The sequence below is a fragment of the Trichomycterus rosablanca genome, chromosome 6, assembly GCF_030014385.1.
Source record: "Trichomycterus rosablanca isolate fTriRos1 chromosome 6, fTriRos1.hap1, whole genome shotgun sequence".
NCBI lineage: Eukaryota > Metazoa > Chordata > Actinopteri > Siluriformes > Trichomycteridae > Trichomycterus > Trichomycterus rosablanca.
In genome coordinates, this window is record NC_085993.1 from 19,080,176 (window position 1) to 19,096,625 (window position 16,450).

Below are 16,450 nucleotides of genomic sequence, written 5' to 3' on the forward strand. Positions count from 1 at the left end.
AAAGGGACATAACATTGCAACTTATACAATGCAAGCTATTGAAATTTAATGGCATTACTCCCAGGCGATGTTGGGACTTGAACTAGCGACTTTTTGATCACTAGTCCTTTAACCCAGAAAGAATAATAGGAAAAACAAAACATTAAAACAGCAAATGACCATATGTTTAAGCCCTACTTTAAGCCCACTTTTTAAACCACTTATTCTTATCAGGATCACAGGGGTTGTTGGAGCCTATTCCAGCCCTTAATGTGTGCAAGACACACAAACACCCTTGACAGGGCACCAGTCCATCACAGGACAGACGCACAACCCCATTCACACCTTAATACACACACACGCACATCTAAGGGCAATTTTGTATCTCCAATTCACCTCACTTGCATGTCTTTGGACTGTAGGAGGAAACCCACATGGACACAGGGAGAACATGCAGACTCCACACAGAAAGGACCAGGAGCGCTCCACCTGGGAATCGAACTCAGGACCTTCTTGCTGTGAGACGACAGGGCTACCCACCGAGCCACCGTACCGCCCGCTTTAACTAACAGTTATCTAACAAATGCATAATTAAGAGGAAAAGTAGCTGCAACAATATAATGGGTTTAAAAACCTAATACTATTTATGAGAAGTGCTACATCAGCTAATGTGTGAACAAAAGCTGTTGCATTACAAGGCAAGATGTGCTGTTAGGGCTGATTAAAACAAAGGCATTTTAAATTGACAGGAGGATGCAACTTACAATGTAATTAAAACAATGTTGAACAGTACAGTAGACCCTTATGAATTTAATTGGTTCCGAAGGGCTGTTCTTAAGTCAAAATGTTCGTTAGTTAAACCTATTTTTCCCATAAGAAATACTGTAAATAGAATCAATCTGGGCCAGACCTCCCAAACCACCCCCAAACCTAACCTTTCTAATGTCTTAAATTGTCTTTTTTGTTATAAATACAAGTATATTTCCCTTAAATCTTAAATTATAGAATAGACATTCCTGTAATAAACAATAATAAACAACCATACACAGTAGTACTGTACTGTACATAAAACACACATCACATTTCAGTACAGTACGTGTGCTGTACCATACACCATAATACATTGTATCTACCAGAAACAACAATAACTCTCATATTTCTCTATTATTTCCTTCTTTATTTCTATAGTGTTGTATTTTGTAGATGTAATTGCACCAAAGAAAGAATACTTTACTCAGCCGATTTCCTTCTTCTCTCTCACTCACTGTCCCCTCTGTCTGATACACAGTGACAGCTACTGGCAGGAACAACAACAAACATTAATAGATTTTTTAATTTTCTCACCGCTACGCTTTCTCTGCACCTTCTTTGGGAACATTTTAATATAGAATTTTACAAAATATAAAGAAAACACCGAAAAAAACACCGTCCACTGTCCGAATGTTTGCTCACTGAATATATATATATATATACAGGGGTTGGACAAAATAACTGAAACACCTGGTTTTAGACCACAATAATTTATTAGTATGGTGTAGGGCCTCCTTTTGCGGCCAATACAGCGTCAATTCGTCTTGGAAATGACATATACAAGTCCTGCACAGTGGTCAGAGGGATTTTAAGCCATTCTTCTTGCAGGATAGTGGCCAGGTCACTACGTGATGCTGGTGGAGGAAAACGTTTCCTGACTCGCTTCTCCAAAACACCCCAAAGTGGCTCAATAATATTTAGATCTGGTGACTGTGCAGGCCATGGGAGATGTTCAACTTCACTTTCATGTTCATCAAACCAATCTTTCACCAGTCTTGCTGTGTGTATTGGTGCATTGTCATCCTGATACACGGCACCGCCTTCAGGATACAATGTTTGAACCATTGGATGCACATGGTCCTCCAGAATGGTTCGGTAGTCCTTGGCAGTGACGCGCCCATCTAGCACAAGTATTGGGCCAAGGGAATGCCATGATATGGCAGCCCAAACCATCACTGATCCACCCCCATGCTTCACTCTGGGCATGCAACAGTCTGGGTGGTACGCTTCTTTGGGGCTTCTCCACACCGTAACTCTCCCGGATGTGGGGAAAACAGTAAAGGTGGACTCATCAGAGAACAATACATGTTTCACATTGTCCACAGCCCAAGATTTGCGCTCCTTGCACCATTGAAACCGACGTTTGGCATTGGCACGAGTGACCAAAGGTTTGGCTATAGCAGCCCGGCCGTGTATGTTGACCCTGTGGAGCTCCCGACGGACAGTTCTGGTGGAAACAGGAGAGTTGAGGTGCACATTTAATTCTGCCGTGATTTGGGCAGCCGTGGTTTTATGTTTTTTGGATACAATCCGGGTTAGCACCCGAACATCCCTTTCAGACAGCTTCCTCTTGCGTCCACAGTTAATCCTGTTGGATGTAGTTTGTCCTTCTTGGTGGTATGCTGACATTACCCTGGATACCGTGGCTCTTGATACATCACAAAGACTTGCTGTCTTGGTCACAGATGCGCCAGCAAGACGTGCACCAACAATTTGTCCTCTTTTGAACTCTGGTATGTCACCCATAATGTTGTGTGCATTGCAATATTTTGAGCAAAACTGTGCTCTTACCCTGCTAATTGAACCTTCACACTCTGCTCTTACTGGTGCAATGTGCAATTAATGAAGATTGGCCACCAGACTGGTCCAATTTAGCCATGAAACCTCCCACACTAAAATGACAGGTGTTTCAGTTATTTTGTCCAACCCCTGTATATATCAAGGGTCTACTGTATTAAACCTTAAAAGGCAGGGGCACAATAAATAGAATAATTTTAAGCATATATAGCACAGTCAAAAAACTGAAGCTAAAAAATAAACTGGCATCTAAAATGGAACAATAAACTAAAACACACAGGCGTGTTGAAGTGTAATGTAAACAAGACAATTTCCCTCCATTTTCAGCTTTATATTCAAAACAGTGCAGCCACTCAGTAGTTATGATCAGTTTGAGAGTACTTTGGTGGATTAGGCAACATTAAGTGTTTAGAATTTCTGGGGTGGTGAAGGTAGGCTGCTACAGTGGACTCACAACCTAAAAATGTTGGACTTGCAGTGGCTTAACAAAGTCAGAACAAATGAGTAGCCAAAAGTATCAGCCATGCTACACAGAATGGCTGACTAAGGAAAAAAGGAAAAAATCTAATCACCTGAGAAGGGATTCAAACCACAATGTAAAGCATCAGAGACACGATCACTATACAGCATGAGCTATCAACGAACCGGGAGAAGGAATAGGTGGACAAGGTGAGAAAGCAAATGCATTTTTTCTGTAGAACACTGATTAGTCAGCAAGAGAAATAACAAACAAACACATAAATCTACTAAACAATAAGTAGGCAAGGGTGCTAAGTGGAATTGCTGGTAGAGTACAGCTCACCAGGTACTCGATTCACCAATGTACTGTGACATAATAACAGACCAATGATTCTGTATTTTAGACTCTAGACTTTGAGAGAACTCTATATAAAGAGGGCAAAAGCAACACGAGCCAACTACTGCAAATACTCAGCCATACTCAAACCAGCTAATATAGCATGAGCGCTGATGAGTGCTTGTGCCTATGGGACCTGTAGTTTGTCTAGAACTTCTACTTGTTGGTGATGACGGAGGGTGTCACTGGCTGATCCATTACCTTCTCAAAAGGTGAGCTTTTATCCAAAACTAATAGTTGTTTACTACCAATCCTCTTGTTGGAAGGACAACTAACGCCTAGTTCACACTACACGATTTTTGTCCTGATTTTTGCTTGTTGACTGGTCGCTGCTAGATGTGCCGGCTCGGAGGCAACTCGGTGTTCGCTCAGGGATCAAAACTCGGCTCTCGATCGCTATGTGTGAACTGTTCAGCGACTCAATCCAAGCGGCTCGTTGGGCGATTGCTGATCGCCCGTAGACTCAAGGAAAATATCTAGCATGTTAAATATCTGGACCAATCGGCGAGTCAAAATCCTGTAGTGTGAAAAGAATTGCGAGCAGGTTGTGAGTGGCAGCGAGCACTTTGTCGAACTACAGCCAATGAGAATGCAAGATACGGGGTGAGGGGGAAAACGTGAGGCAGGGGCATAATACGGTTCCTACCAGAATACATCGGCAAACACACATGCTTTACAGTATTTTGTGATCTCATCGTCCACGCCAAACCATAATACCCACGCTGCATTGCAAAATATATTTATTAACAATCTCTGATGGTTGCATAGCCCAATCCACTCAGATTGCACAAACATCTTTGATCGCTCGCCTATTGCTGACGTGCATTTTTTGGCATGATATCATTAAACCCCTCGTCACTTCTCATGTGTGTTTTCGAGACAAAACGTAGTTTGGGAGACCAGACAGACTTGTCTGAGATCCTCATGATGGTAGATCGTGTAGTGTGTGACCCCCTATCGCCGATCAGTCGTGTAGTGTGAAATCCACAACAACTTAAAAGACTCCTGATTACAAGAAATCCAGTTGTGTGGTGTGAACTGTACAGCAATCTAAACAACTGGAAAGTCGTGTAGTGTGAACTTGACATAAGTGACTTCTAATGTTTCAATAAACATTTAAAACTGCATCCCAAGTGAAAATGCTGCATTTGTAAAGGCATTGATGGTATAACCCTTTATCATTTTATCCAAAGCGACTCCAAACAGATACAGAAAACTGTCCAAACAGCTGAAAAGTTAAAGGTCATTCTTAAGGGCTCAACAACGGCAGCTTGGCAGTGGTCAAGCGTGAACCCACAACCTCCATATCATTACTCCAATAGACTAACCACTGAGCCCTAACTGCTGACTTAAGCATTAATTCTACTGAATGAAAGCAGTCTGATTTTTTTCTCATCAAAGAACAACAGTTCAGATGATCTATTTATCGTTTTTCATCTACTACAAGAAGGACATTTTCCTCCCACAATAAGCAGTCCAGTTTTACAGTTATCCGCTGGCTGCCATCCAAGTCTGCTATATTTGCATCGTCTGTGATGCAAACTCAGTTTTGGATTCTACTATGCCTTCTGCTTTTGCAATTCGCCTTTTTTTCTTTCCTGCAGGGCAACGCTTGTCTAAACCACTAAAAGTTAGATAGTCTGGAACAATCTGGGGGTGGCAGCTAAAGAAAACAGACAGTGCTGAGGAAATTCAACCCTGCACAAAAATAAATGTGTCAAATCTTCTTTCTTTAGGAAAAAATGACTTCAGAACTCAGGCTACGCCAATCACATCAATATGTTTGTGCGATGTTTGCATCTTCAGTTAAGAACAGGATGGTTGTTGGTTTTAAGCTGAGAGAGCAGTACAATCTATATGTTAAACTGGATGTGTAGGAGGTCAACTATGAAACATTCCCTTTGCCATAACCTAAAGCAAACATTTACCCTGGTAAAGATAAGTAATTACTACATGCTAAAGAGAATTTAGAATGTCCTGAAATGTTTTTTTCTACAAATAAGATTTTGAAATACTATACATCTGCCGTGATAACAGATGCTGCCAGAGCTACCAATGTCACAGGGTGGTGAACACCTCAATACAGAGGCAACAAATGTTCTCCAAGTCTGACTCTACAAACCCAACCAGCCAAGATCCAACCACTCAAGAACACAGACAGGAATACAGTATTTTGTAAGCAGTACCACTAGACACATCACTGGTTGATTTCCAGGAATTAAAGGGACAGGCTTAAGAAGAACACATGGCAACTCATGGTCCACTGAAAATTTGAGACGTTGCTACAGTACTATAAAAAGATGACCCAAGGAAAAAAAGGCTGTGGCAACCCAAGAAACTAAAAAGTCATCACAGTTAACTGACTCCCTGGAAACAAGAGCTAAAAGTGCAAGCAAAGAGGCTAGGATCTACAACGGGGGTGTCTGGACACAGCCAAGAGTTGAGTCTCGGGTTGGGTTTTAAAGCATCGCCCCAGTTCTAATGAGTAAAGCTAAGGAGGTACAGGACATGCTTTGTGTAGTCTATAAAGACACATTTTAAATGTACATTTTTGGCATTTATCCAAAGTGACAGTATAGTATAGGTCTAAGTGATTGAGGGTTAAAGGCCTTGCTCAAGGACCCAACAGTGGCAACCTGGCAGTGGTGGGGTTTGAATCAGTGACCTAACCGCGAGGCTACACTGTACATCAACCAACTGACTCCAATTGTAGTCCGGTTCCAGTTCTAGTCCAGTTCCTTAACTACTAGGCTACACTGTACATCAACCAACTGACTCCAATTGTAGTCCGGTTCCAGTTCTAGTCTAGTTCCTTAACTACTATGGACTACACTGTACATCGACCAACTGACTCCAGTTGTAGTCCAGTTCCAGTTCTAGTCTAGTTCCTTAACCACTAGGCTACACTGTACATCGACCAACTGACTCCAGTTGTAGTCCAGTTCCAGTTCTAGTCTAGTTCCTTAACTACTAGGCTACACTGTACATCAACCAACTGACTCCAGTTGTAGTCCAGTTCCAGTTCTAGTCTAGTTCCTTAACCACTAACCAGTAATTAAAATGTTATATTTGTTTGGCAAATGCTCTTTTTCATAACTAAATGCTGTGTGGCTGTGTCCCAAACAGCATATTAATCAAAAACTGTTAATGGTCTGACACAGTATGTAGTACCTGAACGTAGTGTGAAAATGTAATTTGAAATAGGGGTTTTGGTCTGTTGGTCCTGGATTCTGTAAAGCTGCTTTGAGACAATGTCTATTGTAAAAAGCGCTATATAAATAAAGTTGACTTGACTTGACTTGAAAGATGGCGGGAAGCGGAGTAAGACAAAAATTAACTATGGCTGCGTCCGGAATCGCATACTTACAGAGTACGTACTACATTGGAGGAAGTACGCACCGCTCGGCCGGTAAAGAAGTACGCGCTTTCAGTACAGAAGTGTGCAGTATGCACACAACACCCCTACGTACTACATCCGCCATCTTACCAACGTTAAGTGATGACGTGTGGAAGTGTGGTCGTGATGATGTAATATCACCATAGTTACAGACCGCTTGCTCATTACAAGCCCCACTCGCCAAAATTTTGGATATTTATCGTTATTTATGGTTGTACGAAATAATAAAATTTTTATTACACTTGTAAACAGAGGACTCTCCGTTTTCCGCCATATTTCTTGTTTCATCTTCCGCTTCGAACCCCTACGCAGCTCCAGTTGCATTATGGGATACATTAGCGGACCAAAAGTGTGCATCGTTTGCATACTCAAACATGGCTGCCCAAGAAGTAGGTCATCCGGGTACTTCTCACGTACCTTTTTATGTATACGACATACTAACCGCTCTCGCGTACTGCTTTCGCATACTATTGAGTATGGAAGTATGTGATTCCGGACGCAGCTAATGTTATGATTAAGTACAACCCTGAATACTGAAAGAGCTTACTGCTTTACCGGCCGAGCAGTGCGCACTGCCTCCAATTTAGTACGTACTGTTTAGGTATACTAAATAGGAGCAGTTGTAGCCTAGCGGTTAAGGTACTGGACTAGTAAGCAGAAGGTGGCTGGTTCAAACCCACCAGGTAGCCGCTGTTGGGCCCTTGAGCAAGGCCTTTAACCCTTAATTGCTTAGACAGTATACTGTAAGTCGCTTTGAATAAAAGCGTCTGCTAAATGCCGAAAACGTTAATGTAAATGGATGTGAATTCGGACACAGCCGTTGTTAGGCAGAACAATTCAGGCAATGGCTTTCAAAGCAAATTTAAGAAGTTTAATTAACCAGACGTCTTGAAAGAGAGCGTATGTTTATATTGACCACTTGTACAGTAAAAACCTGTGGAAGGAGAGTCCAGAAGCATGGTACTTGGAATTTGAAGCACCTGGAGAGAGTCTGTTTGGAAGAATGGTCCCAAGTCCCAAATCCCTTGCCATGTGTTTTTCAGTCTCATTAAGCATTGTAGGAGAAGAATCCAGGCTGTTATCTTAGCAAAGAGAGGCTGCACCAAATACTAAACAAACAGATGCCAACTATAGCACATAAATAATTTAGGAAAAATATTTAGTTCTTTTTTCATTCAATGTTTTGAATCCAAGGTTTTGTTCATTTTTCCTGAGGAGCCTGTATTTCTGGAGGGAAAATTTTAATTAACTAAAAGAAACAACACAGTTACATTACATGCCTTTACACCGATCAGGAATAACATTATGACCACCTTCCTAACTGACTGGTCTGTAGCTATGCAGCCTCATACTCAACAATCTGTCATGAACTGTGTACCTTTCTATCAGAACTAGCATGAACTTCTTCAGCAATTTGAGCTACAGTAGCTCGTCTGTTGGATCGGATCACAAGGGCCAGCCTTCGCTCCCCACGTGCATCAGTGAGACTTGGTCGCCCATGACCCTGTCGCCGGTTTACCACTGTTCCTTCCTTGGACCACTTTTGACAGATACTGAACACCCCACAAGAGCTGCAGTTTTGGAGATGCTCTGACCCAGTCATCTAGCCACCACAATTTGGCCCTTGTCAAACTCGCTCAAATCCTTACACTTGCTGATTTTTCCTGCTTCTAACACATCAACTTTGAGGATAAAATGTTCACTTGCTGCCTGATATATCCCATCCACTAACAGGTGCCGTGATGAAGAGATAATCAGTGTTATTCACTTCACCTGTCAGTGGTCATAATGTTATGACTGATCGAAGTATTAGAACGTCTTCAAACACGAACATTCAATCTATACCATCCAACACTAAAACTCCACCCTTCAATCTCTATTTTCATTTAACACGCATACAAATCTTAGCTTACACCAATCGTAATATGGTCATTATCCTGTACTAAATAACCAATTCGCACACATTAACACTTGGAAAGATGTCTTTATATTTTTCAGTTATTGCTGCATTAATAAACCAGACAAATTTGAGCCTCTTAAGCATAGGCTTCAAAGCTGAGGCACTCCAGTCAGACATCAAAGAAACTGAGCCTGATGAAGATCTTCAGGTCTTCAGTGTGAATTGTTTGGAGCAAATGTAAAAGGTTGTGTGGGGGTGAATGAAGTTCTATTCATCATTTGACAGTAAAACATAGGTGCAGGCTTAATAAGCAAAAATAAAGTAAAACAGAACTAAGAAGTAAAAAAATTATTTTAACCAACACACACACCAGTCACTGTATTATATTTAGAATAATGACAACACAGGGTGCTTTGGTGGTTTCCAATTTACACTACTCCACTACCACTGGGATCCAGTTCCACTGCCAGTTCCACTGCCAGTTCCACTGCCAGTTCCTCCTCTTTAACATCAGGAAGATTCGACCATTTCTCTTCATGGAAGCCACTCAGATTCTTGTGCAGTCACTTGTAATCTCACGGCTAGACTACTGCAACTCCCTCCTGGCAGGTGCTCCTATGTCCACTATTAAACCCTTGCAGCTCATTCAAAATGCAGCTGCCTGTCTGGTTTTAAACCAACCTAAACACTGCCACATCACCCCACTGCTGCGTTCTCTTCACTGGCTTCCTGTAGCTGCACGCATTCAGTTTAAAACACTGATGCTCGCCTACAAAGCCAAAAATGGACCAGCCCCAAGCTACCTTCGTGGTCTAATCAAACCCCGTTCTGTACCACGCAACCTCCGAGCCACTAGTCTCGCTCGACTTGATCCTCCACCCAGGACTAGAGGAAGACGAGCATCAAGGCTCTTCCCTGTTCTGGCACCAAGTGGTGGAACGAACTTATTCTGTCTGTCTGAACATCTGAGTCTCTTACTGTCTTTAAAAAACGATTAAAAACTCACCTCTTTACTAAGCACTTAAGCTGACATGTACTTACTTACTAACACTCTTTTTCATTTCTTTAAAAACAAAAAATGGTTCTAACAGGGTTTTAGCAGATTTGTGTTCTTGGACTGTTGTTAACTTAAACTAGAGTTATGAAATGTTTACTATGGAAGCACTTCTGTAAGTCGCTCTGGATAAGAGCGTCTGCTAAATGCCGAAAATGTAAATGTAAAATCCAAGGTTTGAATCCCCTGCTGTATCCACCACAACCCTGACCTGAATTAAGTGGCAGTAAAACATCAAAAACTAAAGGGAAAGAGATTTTTTGTAGGGTTCACACTGTTGTTTTTAGGCCCTGACAAATGAAAAAACATAGTCTTGAGGAACAATGCACCCACTGGAACCCAATAGGACCCCCAATAACCAGATGTTATTTGGGTGGTGGAACATTTTCAACTCTCTCACAGTATGTGTTGTACTGGTACTATGGTAGTAGGTGTCGCAGCTTATCTGGGGATTTTCAGAAAAACAGCAGAACAACACACTACCTATTCCTTGCCTTTACAAATAATGCTTTCTTATTTTTTAATAAGGGTTTTCCTGTTGTCACAATTTTGTTTGAAATTATGGTTGAAGATTAATACCTCTGAATATGCTCTGATGAACTATACATCAACAAGGACAAACAGTGTCATTGATGTAAAGCACCAGTGTCAGTGGTTCTAAATCCAGACACATGGATTAATGAATAGATAGATGGATGGACAAACGGACAGACTGACGGACAAATAGATAGATACGAGGGTAGACACCTTCCAATACATTCCGATGCAACTTTTAAATGCCATCAGCAAAAAATGTTTTTGGTTGAGCACGTAGCCACTGATGCACCACTGCTTTCACATCATCATCACATGAAAATCTTCTTCTCCTTACATCTTCTTTGAGCGGTCCAAAACGGCACTAAATCCAGACTATAAGCTCTCTCTCAGTCTCTCGGACACGACCATATACTACTCCACCCGCCCTCAGCATTTTCAACCAAAATATAAAAGTGCGAGAACTTTTTAAAGATCCCTCGTGGATGGATGGATGGATGGATGGATGGGTGGGAGGGAGATAGATAGATAGATAGATAGATAGATAGATAGATAGATAGATAGATAGATAGATAGATAGATAGATAGATAGATAGATAGATAGATAGATAGATAGATAGATAGATAGATAGATAGAGTGTATCACAAAAGTGAGTACACCCCTCACATTTCTGCAGATATTTAAGTATATCTTTTCATGGGACAACACTGACAAAATGACACTTTGACACAATGAAAAGTAGTCTGTGTGCAGCTTATATAACAGTGTAAATTTATTCTTCCCTCAAAATAACTCAATATACAGCCATTAATGTCTAAACCACCGGCAACAAAAGTGAGTACACCCCTAAGAGACTACACCCCTAAATGTCCAAATTGAGCACTGCTTGTCATTTTCCCTCCAAAATGTCATGTGACTCGTTAGTGTTACTAGGTCTCAGGTGTGCATAGGGAGCAGGTGTGTTCAATTTAGTAGTACAGCTCTCACACTCTCTCATACTGGTCACTGAAAGTTCCAACATGGCACCTCATGGCAAAGAACTCTCTGAGGATCTTAAAAGATGAATTGTTGCGCTACATGAAGATGGCCAAGGCTACAAGAAGATTGCCAACACCCTGAAACTGAGCTGCAGCACAGTGGCCAAGATCATCCAGCGTTTTAAAAGAGCAGGGTCCACTCAGAACAGACCTCGCGTTGGTCGTCCAAAGAAGCTGAGTGCACGTGCTCAGCGTCACATCCAACTGCTGTCTTTGAAAGATAGGCGCAGGAGTGCTGTCAGCATTGCTGCAGAGATTGAAAAGGTGGGGGGTCAGCCTGTCAGTGCTCAGACCATACGCCGCACACTACATCAAATTGGTCTGCATGGCTGTCACCCCAGAAGGAAGCCTTTTCTGAAGTCTCTACACAAGAAAGCCCGCAAACAGTTTGCTGAAGACATGTCAACAAAGGACATGGATTACTGGAACCATGTCCTATGGTCTGATGAGACCAAGATTAATTTGTTTGGTTCAGATGGTCTCAAGCATGTGTGGCGGCAATCAGGTGAGGAGTACAAAGATAAGTGTGTCATGCCTACAGTCAAGCATGGTGGTGGGAATGCCATGGTCTGGGGCTGCATGAGTGCAGCAGGTGTTGGGGAGTTACATTTCATTGAGGGACACATGAACTCCGATATGTACTGTGAAATACTGAAGCAGAGCATGATCCCCTCCCTCAGGAAACTGGGTCGCAGGGCAGTGTTCCAGCATGATAATGACCCCAAACACACCTCTAAGACGACCACTGCTTTATTGAAGAGGCTGAGGGTAAAGGTGATGGACTGGCCAAGCATGTCTCCAGACCTAAACCCAATAGAACATCTTTGGGGCATCCTCAAGCGGAAGGTGGTGGAGCGCAAAGTCTCGAATATCCGCCAGCTCCGTGATGTCGTCATGGAGGAGTGGAAAAGCATTCCAGTGGCAACCTGTGAAGCTCTGGTAAACTCCATGCCCAGGAGAGTTAAGGCAGTTCTGGGAAATAATGGTGGCCACACAAAATATTGACACTTCACAACTTTCACTAAGGGGTGTACTCACTTTTGTTGCCGGTGGTTTAGACATTAATGGCTGTATATTGAGTTATTTTGAGGGAAGAATAAATTTACACTGTTATATAAGCTGCACACAGACTACTTTTCATTGTGTCAAAGTGTCATTTTGTCAGTGTTGTCCCATGAAAAGATATACTGAATAACACTGATATATAGATAGAAATGTGAGGGGTGTACTCACTTTTGTGATACACTGTAGATAGGTAGATAGATAGATAGATAGATAGATAGATAGATAGATAGATAGATAGATAGATAGATAGATAGATAGATAGATAGATAGATAGATAGATAGATAGAAATTATTGGATTACTGCATAAGGAAATTATTGGATTTAAAGCCCCAGGGTCTTTGATTACATTAGCAACTATTTCAAAAGTAAAGTGAACAGAAAGAAAAACATAAAACTTCATAGCGCTGTAACCACAATGTATGTGTATTAGTGAATAGGAATGAATACACATAGATGTCATCATTATTATAGTGTAAAACCTCACTATAATATTTAAAAGCATTGTGACCAGCCTGAGTCAGGAAACAAACACCACCATTATTAAATAAATAAATAATAAATACAACATACATTAAGCTTTTCTATAAATATATATAGCACCCAAAAAGCAGAAGCCCTGCATCTTAATGGTAGTTCAAACCAATAATGAAAACAACCAATGCTGATATTTACTGAAAAGCAGATGAGTCATTACAGAAATAGCTGGCTTGAAGACAGGGGTGTCTTACTGCCTGACAAAGTAGCTCCAAGGTCTTTAATTAATCTCCCTTCTGGCCACCCACAGCATCTGTTAGACCCACAGATGAACTGAACAAAGAGGACGGTGGCACGAATGTAAACCAATGTTTTGTTCTATTTCACTGTAACTCTGTTCTTCTCAGTGTCTTCATTACTGTTGCTGTCTGCTGCTATATATTAAATGTACACAGTATATGTTCCCCATTGTAATGTTTTATTTTATTTTAATAAACAGTAAGCAGTTGAATTACTACAGTCTTTGAGAAGAATAAGTTCCTAATAAAATAAAAACACTTGCATTGCATTTAAGATGTTATGCAACCTCCAATTCTCTACATAACTTATACATACTCTACATAATAATACTGAAAAAATCTAAAACAGGGAATCTGACAGTACAAATCCAGACCCCCTGGCTACCATCTCAACTCATGTGGACTTTCTTTCATACAATGGCAACTTGGCGGTGGTGGGGCTTAAACCAGCAACCTTCTAAACATTAGTCTATAACATTAACTACTGAGCTACCACTGCCCTATTCAGATATATTTTACTTCAATTAAAGATTTATTTATAATTCTTTTATAATAGCATACCTGTATTTATCATATATACATAAACAGTACAATAAAATGTGTTTTCTGCATATCTTAGCTTTGTAGAAGCTGGGATCAGGGCACAGGTTCAACCACTGTAGTGTCCCTGGAGCTGAGAGAGTTAAGGGCCTTTCTCAGGGGCCCAAAGGTAGCTGCTTGGCAGAGATAGTATTCAAACCCACAACTTTTCTATGGCTAGCTTAAAGCTCTGATAGCTCAAATCTCAAAGCTCCCATTAGGCTACCACTGTAAGAGATTAAGTTAAATAATTAACAAGAATTATATCCTATTTTGGCGCCCAGGTGGCGCAGCGGGATATTCCGCTTGATAACTCCCCAGTTCGATAACTCGGTTTTGCCACCGGTCGGCTGGGCGCCATCTAGAGGGCATAATTGGCAGTGCCTGCAGCAGATACTAATTGGCCACCGTATCTGCAGGGTGGGGGCCGGACTATGTGTGGGTGGGTGGGTGTGTCTTCATGCGCTGTGTAAGGACCCTGATTGGCGGAAGAGACGCCTGTGCAGAATGCAGGGGCGAGAAGAGGAGGACGTGCTCTCCTCGGATGTAATCTGGCATCTCTCAGCAGCGGAAGACAAAATTGAGTGTGCTAAATCAGGAGGAAAATGGGGAGAAAATGAATTAAAAAAAAAAACTAAAAGAATTATCTCCTATTTTTTCTTTACCAATTGTTAGATGTTAGTTACACTTATGTCCATATACTTATAGTATTAGGCCTAGTATTTCTCCACTTCACACAGCGTAAGAGCTGATCATGCAGTTCTGAACATTATTTTTGGCTAATTTTGTTCTTGTTTATCAAAACTCTTCTTCTCTCGGAAACTTTCTCATGTAGTTTAGCCATCACACACACACACTCAAACACACACACTTTTCTTGTTTATAAAAACTCTGTTTTCTTTTAATATACTTTGACTTGGTGTCTCGTCTGAGTGCTTTCATCGTGCACGAGATTCAAGGAATGATTCTTCTCCTGGTTAAGTTCTTTCTATTAGCTCAAGGGACAGAACTCAAAGTGACTTTGAATAAAAACCTAACACCTATCGTTGCAATAAGTCTGGAGCAAACTGTATGCTTCAGATGTGTTAACACAGACTACCAGTTGAGCCCAAAAAAGACAGCTTTCTTATTTATGGTGTAAAATAGCTTCAAGGTGTTCTCCTAGTTTGGGCTAAGAGTAGTTTCAAATTTCACTTGTGAGAAAAACGGCCTCTAATTCCTGGTTATGAGTTCTCTATTTGTAGTGCATTTCAAATCTGAATTACGTTTTATTCATTTTTCTGTGATATTTTTTCTGTCTGTCTGTGTGTGTGTGTGTGTTTTAAAAATGCATGAAAAAATATAGAGTTTAGAGTTCTTTGCTTCATTGTTTTGACTTGGCATAAGCTGTATGGAGGAGGACAAATACATAAGACATGACATGCAGCTTGTAGTAATGTGTGACACCGGATGGTGGGTGCCTTGTGACAGGAACGCCAGATATGACCCTGCACCAGAAATAAAAGAGGAAAAATCTAATTGCAAGAGGCTTAGTCCTTTAATAAAAAATAATATAAAATACAAAAAATTAAAAAAAAATAATATTATATATAATAATAATATAAAATATAGAAAATAATATAAAATATATAAAGTAATATAAAATATAAAAAAATTAAAAATAATATTATATTAAAAAAAATTATATAATATACAGTGTATCACAAAAGTGAGTACACCCCTCACATTTCTGCAGATATTTAAGTATATCTTTTCATGGGACAACACTGACAAAATGACACTTTGACACAATGAAAAGTAGTCTGTGTGCAGCTTATATAACAGTGTAAATTTATTCTTCCCTCAAAATAACTCAATATACAGCCATTAATGTCTAAACCACCGGCAACAAAAGTGAGTACACCCCTTAGTGAAAGTTCCTGAAGTGTCAAAATTTTGTGTGGCCACCATTATTTCCCAGAACTGCCTTAACTCTCCTGGGCATGGAGTTTACCAGAGCTTCACAGGTTGCCACTGGAATGCTTTTCCACTCCTCCATGACGACATCACGGAGCTGGCGGATATTCGAGACTTAGCGCTCCTCCACCTTCCGCTTGAGGATGCCCCAAAGATGTTCTATTGGGTTTAGGTCTGGAGACATGCTTGGCCAGTCCATCACCTTTACCCTCAGCCTCTTCAATAAAGCAGTGGTCGTCTTAGAGGTGTGTTTGGGGTCATTATCATGCTGGAACACTGCCCTGCGACCCAGTTTCCGGAGGGAGGGGATCATGCTCTGCTTCAGTATTTCACAGTACATATTGGAGTTCATGTGTCCCTCAATTAAATGTAACTCCCCAACACCTGCTGCACTCATGCAGCCCCAGACCATGGCATTCCCACCACCATGCTTGACTGTAGGCATGACACACTTATCTTTGTACTCCTCACCTGATTGCCGCCACACATGCTTGAGACCATCTGAACCAAACAAATTAATCTTGGTCTCATCAGACCATAGGACATGGTTCCAGTAATCCATGTCCTTTGTTGACATGTCTTCAGCAAACTGTTTGCGGGCTTTCTTGTGTAGAGACTTCAGAAGAGGCTTCCTTCTGGGGTGACAGCCATGCAGACCAATTTGATGTAGTGTGCGGCGTATGGTCTGAGCACTGACAGGCGGACCCCCCA

At 41.1% G+C, this 16,450-nt stretch overlaps 1 protein-coding gene across 1 annotated transcript in view; it reads right to left on the minus strand.

Annotated features, from left to right (window-relative positions):
- The window catches only part of camkva (CaM kinase-like vesicle-associated a), a 51,468-nt gene that overhangs the window by 11,726 nt on the left and 23,292 nt on the right, over nucleotides 1–16,450 (minus strand). The gene's annotated exons all lie outside the window — the stretch shown is intronic.